Source organism: Passer domesticus, chromosome 3, assembly GCF_036417665.1.
Source record: "Passer domesticus isolate bPasDom1 chromosome 3, bPasDom1.hap1, whole genome shotgun sequence".
Taxonomy (NCBI): domain Eukaryota; kingdom Metazoa; phylum Chordata; class Aves; order Passeriformes; family Passeridae; genus Passer; species Passer domesticus.
Window position 1 is genome coordinate 93,787,482 of NC_087476.1, and position 9,672 is coordinate 93,797,153.

At 39.2% G+C, this 9,672-nt stretch overlaps 1 long non-coding RNA gene across 1 annotated transcript; it reads right to left on the reverse strand.

Moving 5' to 3' along the window:
• Positions 1-202: 202 nt before the first annotated feature.
• Positions 203-8,508, reverse strand: LOC135297163 (uncharacterized). Its single transcript, XR_010359215.1, has 3 exons — positions 7,247-8,508; positions 6,711-6,852; positions 203-5,848 (listed from the first exon to the last, which is right to left on the reverse strand). It is a non-coding gene; the product is annotated as an uncharacterized LOC135297163 (long non-coding RNA).
• Between the last annotated feature and the right edge of the window lie 1,164 nt (positions 8,509-9,672).

Below are 9,672 nucleotides of genomic sequence, written 5' to 3' on the forward strand. Positions count from 1 at the left end.
TGCCAGAGTATGTGGGCCACTGTCCAATGAACAAACATAATTTGATTCTCTCATACTTCAGCTTTATTTTTAGAAATTTTATTTGATTTTTTATCAACAAAGTAAGAAAATTAAAGAATGCTGAAAAATAATTTAACATATTTCTGTGTTTGTTAAAAGCCATTCTACATAACAAATTAATTAATGAAACATTTTAGTCCGATCATTTTCTCTGGAGCTTACTTCCCTCTTTTCCTTTTTCCATTCATTCTCTCTTTCTTTCTTTATTTGAAACATCAGCTTTTGCGCCTGATGTTGACATCCAATTTATCAAATGTATCAGTAGGTCTGCATGGCACAGCTCACAGTGTTTGATTACCTAAATGCTACAGCCATAAAAAAGATGTCCTAAACTATATTAAATGAAGCAGCATGTACTGGAAAATTACCAAGATTACTCAGCAGTTTCATTTTAGAAAATCTGCCTGTTGCTAGAATAGAAATAGAAAGCCTTTACTAGTCCCTTTCCAGCAAGAACACAGAATACAAGGATACAGAACAAGCACACATTTCCTTAGCTGAATTCATCCACTGTCTATTTAGACAGAGAGTGACATCAGAAGTGCATTTAGGAGTTACTTAATCAGAAGAACACTAGACAGGCTATAAAGAATTTTAAGGAAAAGCATTCCAGCCCCTCGGAGTAGGCCTTCTTGAACACTTCCACTGTCATGCTGCTAGTCAGTCACGGCAGCTGGAGTTTCCCTGTTCACACCTCTGTGTGTGGGCTAAGGGGACTGAGGTCCTGAGATGCTTTTGCAGGCCAGATTCCATGGCAGTGGAGCTGAAGTGAGCTCTTACCCCAAAATACACCAAAAACCTGGACATGAAGCCCTCCCACCCTTCCAGGCAGCCTCAATGGGAGTGAGCAGAGATTGTCAGAGCACTTGGGGGCCTCCACTGATGAGATGCTGAGCTGGGACAGTGGCTCTTCCACGTGGCCAAAGGATTTGCTCTTAAATGCAGAAGGGCAGAAAGGAGATAAATAAACCTGTGGTTTTCCCTCTTGCAGGCCTACTCACTGGATTACTCACTCACAAGGGCTCTGTCTCTGGAGGTATGACTGGAAGTTTTTAGGTGTGAGTCTGTGAACTCCAGTTTTGATATTTCTCCTGGGAAAGATTGTGGTGAAAGAAAAGGAAATTCCATGTGCCTCCTCTAGGTTGTGGTGGCCTGTGCTGGCAGAGAGATCCTTTTTCAAAGGTAACTCAAGAATTATTGTTTGTTATGTCATCTCCTGCAGTTAAATATTAAATAATCTTTGAAAAATCCTTTGTTCTGAATCTGTTGTATGGTTACCAAAGTGGATTTCTCCTATACATAGCAAGTTTGGAAATAAACTCCCCAAAATTACAGAAAATGTTAATTTCAATAGCTGATAGAAAGCATAAGGAAATTAGAATTTTGCCTCGTTTTTGATAATTTAATCTAGTGTTCATCAACCCACTTTAACTGTAAGGAAAACTGAAGAAAGAGCAATCTATCAGAAGACTGAGTGTTGCTTCCAGCAACATTTGATAATGAGTTTACTAAAATAGACACCACTTTACATTTTTGTATAAAATGCAGCTTAAAATATATGAAGCAGATTGACGATCTACTCTCTGTGGAAAGACTACAAGCTGAGAATATATTCCAAAAAGATACATGCATGTATGTGCATAAGGGTGTATTGCATATATATATATATATATATATGCATCTATGTATATGTATGATAATGAGTTTTATGGGAGAAAATATTTTTCACTCTCCCCTGTTTACAGTCAAAAAGCAGCAATGTCCTGCAAGATTTGATTTTTACTAAAATGTTTGTAGTAAAGCCATCACTAAATAGCATTATTGAGTGACCATGCTTGAAGAAAAGAAGAAAAGTATTTCTGATTTTCTTTTCGAGCTTTTTTTAGTGGCATGCTGGACATTAACAGATATGTTGCTAACTGATCTCATTTACAGCCTGGGTTAGGTGCTGAAACCTTTGGGCTGTGTGTGGGGATTTGGCAACCCTGCCTGCCCAGTGAGTAAACAGCACTGAAGTTTGGTAAATGGGACTCTGAGTTTGTCCTTGTGGCTCTACGTACAGCCTGGAAGGCCAAGTCCAACATTATGGTGCCTTTGATGCTCAAAAGCCACTCTGCCCACAGAGCTTCTTGCAAAGCCTTCAAGGGGCCTGCGTTCTTCTGCACGGTGTGCCTAAAGGTTACCTGTTCTAATGACACCAACATTCACTCCTCCGTTCAGTGGGGCCCAAGGCCCCAGCAGAAAAGTTCCAGCTGTGGCTGAAGCCTTATAAAAACAGGCAGAGTCAGCTGCACTGCCAAGGGTACCCTCCTTTATGCAGTGGATGGAGTTAATACGTAATTCACAGAATTAAAAAAAGTCCAAACAAATCCAAGTTTTTACTAAGCCTACTAGAATATAATAGCAAATGAAGAGCAGCACTAATTGCCTGAAATAGTAAGTACATGATGTAGAGACAACTATAATCCTGGAAAGGAGTTGGTGAACAAAAACATAATAGGAATAAATCCAGGAAACACTCTTCATTCTTCACTTTGGAATAATGAAAGAACAAATTCAGAATGCATTTGCCACGCTGCTGGGAGAGCGAGAAACAAGGGTCTGCAGCCTAAACCAAGAGGTTAAGCCATTTCTATTTACACAGATTTTACCATATCTGATAGAACCAGGGCCTCTGTTCTGTAACTAGATTAACTGATGTGAATCTGGCTGCATCTGTGTGGCATCACTGCAGTAAGTGGGATCCAAGTGGATGACTAATCGTGGCAGGGAACTGGGTTTCCAGACTGGGCTGCGAGGTGGTCAGGCAGTCAAATAGCTGTGTATAGATATGCCCATGAGCAATTCTAGTCCATTCACTACATCCTAAGTGCAGACATAGGACTGGTGAAATGTCCCTAATCTTTAGCAAAATTAAAGACAACCTATATATTAAAGTTCCAAAAATTCATATGAGAAGGAGTGCTTTTCCTGTATTGCTGTACAAGTTGGGGTATTTTGGGTAATTATATATCCTATATAAAATGGCAGGCTGGAAGAAAATTAAATCTGTTTCAGGGGAAAATGAAATACAGAGTACACAATTTAACTTTCCCCTGGAAATTAAGACAAGTAAAAGACAAGAAAACAACCATAGTTTCAGCCTTACAAATGCTCATCTAGTTTGCATTCAGAGTCTTTCAGTGAATGCCACAATTAAAAACTCCTTCAGAACAAAATTGACACGATTTTGCTTATTACACAGATGGTGATGTCAGCTACATAACTTCATTTGTCATAGCATCTTATTACCCACTTGAAATTCTGAGTGATGGAAACAATTAAGGTTGGAAGAGGAAAAAAACCTCCTCACGGTTCAATCAAGTGATGAGAAATCCACCTGATAAGCAGATGTTGCTCAGTTGTTTGTCAGTGTAATGCAACTACCTAAATGATTTTATTTACAACCTGAGGTTTTCCTACCAGCTTATCATATCTGTGTTAGCTTTGCTTAATGAAAATAGCAAAACAGAGGGATTTTTTTTTTCCTAGCCCCACATGTTGAGCTGAGAACTCCTACAATATTTTAGGAAAGTCGGGGCTGTCATTGTTGTCATCTAGACAAAAAGCAGGAGGATGGTGTTATTTTGTTACTGTGACATGTTTCTAAATGTACCTTGTGGATTCATATAACCATAGGATGGTATGTCTGCTGATGACTCATGCTGACTCACCCACTGAGCCAGAATTTACTGAGCCTTCTTCTGTGCCCACACACAGTGATATGATTTCCAGTCTGAGTGAATTCTTTAAAATTTAATTTAGTAGGCTTTAACTACAGAGACAGATATGCTTCTTCAATAGTTGCCTTAATTTGTTTTTATGTCTTATTAAATGTGTGTTCAGATTATGTTTTTCAGAATCCTTTGAAATCAATTTTGAAAATAATGTGGGTAAGTGCAACTGTGCTTTCCAGAGATGAAGGTCTGTCTGAAAGCTCTGGAGGTAGAAGCATTGATAATCTACTGATGCCATGGACCTAAAGGCCTAATACATAATCACTGCCTCTCTGCTGTGGCTTTAGCAGCAGTGCTTGTGGGCCTCAACTATGGTAAGTCCCTAGGCGAAGACAATGAATCATTAATTTAAAAAAAGACAAGTTGACCTGATTCTGTTTTTATTTTTAAGACTGAAAAACGTATATTGCCCCTCTGCAATCAACAGAATTAAATGGCATAGAACTAGGTGTGAAAGCAATTCTTTAAATGCTACTAGAGATGTCTTCAAAGTGATTTTACTTTTTCTGAAATAGTAGAAATTATATGGAAGATTTTAATGGGAACATGATCAGTCCCATTATTTGTCCCTCTCCAAATTCTAGTCAAAATCTGCTATGGTGCAGCAGCCTGAAAAGTAATTCCTGTTGTTACAGTATAGGCTGTAGTGACCGAGGAGACAACTACCCCAGTGAGATTCTCTCTTGGAACCAAATAAAATTTCTCTTCTATCTCATACTTTTTGATGAAGGCTCCTATGTTTAGTTAAATAAGGATTTATGATAGTCTCATTCTGACTACATTCTGATTCTTTACCCACCACAAAAAAAAAGCTAAGGGAGTCAAAAAATATTTTGCTTGGACTACTTCTGCATAATTTGCTTTTTAAACTCTTCTGACCAATAGCTTATGAGTGTTCAAGCAACAGAAAATTAGATGCATGTACTGTCCCCCAAAATAAAATTTATCAAATGCTTCAGTAAGTCGATTGAGGTGTCTAGACTTTTCTGCACCTTTCCAATATTCTGAAAGAACAGTAGATGCCCCCAAGCCACATACCCGTCCCTCTTTCTCTGGGATTTTTATGTCACTTCTCAAAAGTATGTCAGCTTTGACAGTGGTTTGGGGCTCTGTGTTTTACTTCTCTTGCTCCTGCAGTCAGTCAGGCATGATTCCTAATCTGCAAGAATTCATCTATGATTCTGTCTTCTCTTCTCTGGGGTTTACTAAATTGCCCTGTCCTCTAAATCTGAAAATGCTGGATGAGTGGACACTTCACCCCCAGTGGTTTCAGCTTCACTGACTTCCTTGTACTTTGAGTGCACAGTCCTTTGTTTTGCTTTTGGAGAACAAAACCCCCAGACTTTGTCTTTAGTCAAACATTCCTACCTACATCATAGTTCACACAGGGCTTTCTTGTAATTTTGTCACTAGAATTCAGAAGCTGTTGGGTTTGGCCTTTGAGTTAAATGTGTTTGAAAATGGAATATAACTTCTTTTTGTTACTTTAAACTTCAGTGATCATTAAGATTCTGCATGTAATGGAGCATGATACAAGGAGAACCACACAGCTGTATGACAAGGTTTGAGTAGAAGTTGAAATATGTGTTTCTCCCTGAGTCCCCACATGTTCTGGTCATTAACATTTCTCCTCTTGCTGTTGCACTGCCACTCACAGTCTCATTTGGTCCAAGACCATCCACAATTTCTACCAAACAAGCACAAAGGACTCAGCTCTGTTGTACTCCTGTGAGAGGCATGCTCTGCAGTAGAGCTGCCTGCTTTTGACATGCTACAATGTCCTCAAAAGAAAGGAGAGGCCCATATACTGCACTCCATCCTTTGCTGCAGGACACAGCAATTTCCTGAAAGTGCCATAATTACTGAATATATACAACAGGTTGCTTGCAGCAAGTTCTCCACGTTGAAGAGACGAATGCCCAAGAAATATATCAGCTGAAAGTAGATTAGTATCTCCAAGTAATTCGGGCATCTCACTGCTGGTCTCCTGCTTTCCAAGCAGTGCTACAGACCTGTGAGGAGAAAAGAGTGATTACTGGACTAATTGTTCTGACAGTAGCTCATTTCTAAAAGCTCTCTTTCTCAAGGGGCTCAGGTCCTTCCTGTGTTTTATTGCTGGGAGGGAAAGGGCTTCTAGAAAGAATGGTGTAAGAAATAGGCTACTGCCAGTACCAGAGCAAGTCATCTTGCCTACAGCCTATTCCAGAGAGCCACAGACTGAATAAATAAACCTAGAGGTCATAGCCACTGGATGCTCCAGCTATATTTGATGTCTCTGCAAATACTGTATCTTCCTTTCCTTTTACTCTTGGTTTATGAAAAATATAATGACAATGTGAAAGTGATGTGGTGGTAATTTAAAAAAAGGCAACATTTTTTTTTCAAGGAGTGAAAATTTCCAAGCCCCCTCTAAAAATGCAAATAAGTAGTTTATGGTGTTAAGCTAATACTGGCCTATCTTAGGTAAACATACATGATTGCAAAGCCTGCATCCAAAGGTCCCTCTCTAGCCGAATAAACAAGCACTGAGATTTTCTGTACCTCTGTAGCTTATTCACTGCTAGCATCCAGTTCTAAGTACCATACTGTGATATGGAAGTGCCAGCAGTGTGTTTGGCAGTGTCCACTATATACTTACCCCCGTGCTTATTACACTTCAGCTGTGGAGCCTCTCTTAATTATTTTTTATTTTGAACACTTTATGAAAAAGCTGACCTTATTAACATGTCAGAGCTTTGTGCAGTAGCGCTCTCTGGTAATTATGTTGTTATTCTTTCTTTTCCAGCTTTCAGAATTTTGCTGTTATTAGACCCTTTTGGAAGAGACTGTAATATTTACATTTCTTGAATCTTTTTAGACATGTGAGATACTCACTTAGCTTCTCCTGGCAGCTGTACACTCTGCGGTTCCCTGTGGCACCCTAATTTGACTGTCTTGGAGTTCCACCTGTTCTTCTACCTCGCCCCTCCTTCCCTGTGATTTGTTGTATCCATGGCAGAGCTGCAGCACTGTGTAACTTCCAAAAGATTTAATCTCAGTTGAGCACCTGCAACTGTGCAATCTACTCTGTTCAATAAATGCCCCACTGGCAAGACTTCTCCCATAGTGTAACACTGACTTGCTGTTTGTTAAGAAACACCTTGATTTTTCAAATTTCTCCCAAATTATGGATATCCTAAAGGTTTGTGAGCCAAGTCATTTAGTTGGACATGATGCTTCTTTAGAAATAACATTCCTTGTGGCTGACACTTTTACTTGAAATCACTGTTATAACAAAGTAAAGCTAAATAGGGGCGAAAAACTCTAGTTTTTTCTAGTTGTAAACCAAGGGTTAAGCTTCTGATTAAAACATGGAAACAAACACACAAACAAAAAGCATAGAAACAAGAAAATCCAATTTCAATACCTACATTGTTCTGGCAGTCACTCACAGCTTGCCTCAGGGAATCAAGGAGCCAGTACAGGATCAGGATCAGGATCTACTTCTCCGCTGGGTTTTTCCTGCCCCTGCCCAAAGCATGAGGGAATTCCCAACTGTGAGAGAGGCTAAACCTCAGAACATTTTTTTGGACCATTGCCCTTCCCTTGCTTCCTTTAATTTAGGGGCAATTCCAATATATAGTATGGCAGTTTTGACCAGAGTTGTTTAGATGAATGCAAATGAAATCTGTTTTCTCTTGCCTCAAAAGGAATAATCTCTGAGATACAGTGATCCTTAGACATGCTAATTTCCAAATGTAGGTTTACCTTCCCACTTGGAAAGTCAGTTAAATTATAACTTGATTTGGGTCTCCATTTCCCAGGCAGTGCAACTTCTTTCATCAACTTTTTTTCATGCCTTTTTAAGATCTCCTAAATTATGTACAATAAACCTATCAACTGTACATCAGACCCTAACCTCACAGCTTGTGAATTGCTTTATTCATAGAGTTCAGACATGAGATGCCACTAATAATGATGATTGGTTAGGGTCTGGAGCATTTTCTCAAATTTCATTCCTCTTCCTCATTTATCATATCAGAAACTTTGCAACTATCACAGTAACTTCCAACTCTAATTCCCTTACCCATAGTTAATTATAGATTCCCTGGCAATTGCAGAGTTATTTATTCCAGAGTTTCTTGATCATGAGCTGGCTAATCAGAGGTCTTCTGGGGGCCCTTTCACTTTCAGAAATACTGCTTTTAAAATGTCAAGTCCTATCATCAAGGCTTTGTTGGTTCTGTTTCATTTTTGTACTGCAGAGTATAAAATTAATGAAACCGCTCATTTCTGCAAAGTGGAACATTCACATTTAAATTCTGATGTCCCCTTGTCACCAGCTTTCAATAATCTTCAATAATCTTTCAATAATCAAAATTGGAAAATATTGTCTAATAATTTGAAATACGCTTATTTAGTTGGGGGATTGATAGCCTGTTAAAAAGGTGTGCTTTACACATTTCTCTGACTTAGTAGCTCTCTAGCTGGAATAAAGGGCTTTCCCAACATGCTTATGGTAACTGTCAGTCCTTTGGTGGAGTGTGGGAGCAGAGTTTGTAACCTTCATTGTGTAGAGAGTCAACAAGACTGTTCTTATTTTATCTTTTCTCTCATATAACTGTAACTACTAATTTATTTTTGTGTTTCAAAAACATCATGAGATTTTTATTTTTCCTTTGGGAGGAGCCAGTCCTCTACTTCTTACCTGGCTGGTGTCCCTGCCAAGACTGGTGGCCCTCTGGCCTGCGCAGAGCTGACCCCAAGGGCTGTGATCATGATGCTGGTTTGTCTTTGCTGTAACAGGAGGGAGTCACAGTGCTCGGGACCGCAAAAGAAATAAACAGCACACTTCATGTTGACACTGTTATTATGGCTGGCATATTTTGATCATCTCATTTTCTCTTTGATACTGATGTACAGTAAAGTGTGAACATTATCTTTGAGCTGCAATCTGATCTTACTGAGCTTTAAGTGCAGCGAAGGGCAGTGGATTTTCTCTTCGGCAGCAACACAAACAGCGGGAGCTCTGGAAATTGTAGTGGCAACAGCAGCTTCTGTTGTGACAGTTCTCTCGTAGGTCACCATGGTGAGAATGTATCTGAGTGTTGGGTTTTTTTCCTGTCCAGACACTAATAATTTCTAGAATCCAGAATAGCTTATATAAATTATTACCCTTGTAATGAATTATATTTATGCAGATATGCTAGCAAGAAATACACATATTTTCTTTTTTAGGAGGGATTTAATACCTAGACAAAGGATTTGACAATACTTTTAAAATCTTAAAACAGTTGTTTTGTTGGTGTATAATTGGAAAAAAACCCCAAACACCATTAATTGAAAAAAAGGGTAATAAGCAACAACATGGAAACTGGCCTACATTGTTTTCAATAACATAAGCTTTGTGAAGATTCATTATATGCTTATATGTTTTAAAATTAGAAGTGTTAATGAACTGCGCAAGACGTGGACCTGGATTTTACATGTGGAAAGAAAAGCTCTTTGCTCAGAGCTTAAAATTGAAATAGCTGGAATGTGACAGTGTCTGACATGGGCAGCTTTGATGGTCAGGGACAGCACCCATCAAACTACCCTACAAAAATGCAGAAAAGAATAATTAACTCTTTTTTTTCCCTTTGAATGAGTGGCTCCACTTGGACTCAATGCTACCCTTCCTGTCAATCCTACTGGTCACCTTTACCTCCCAATCTGGTGTGCAGCCTGTTGATCTCATTGGAAGAGCTGGCTGTTGGCAACTCTTTCACTGAGTCACCACCAAGTGTTCCCATTACCAAGTTCACAAAAGTCCCATCTGCAGCTCTGGCCTGCTGGGCCACTTCTGGGATTGTGCACC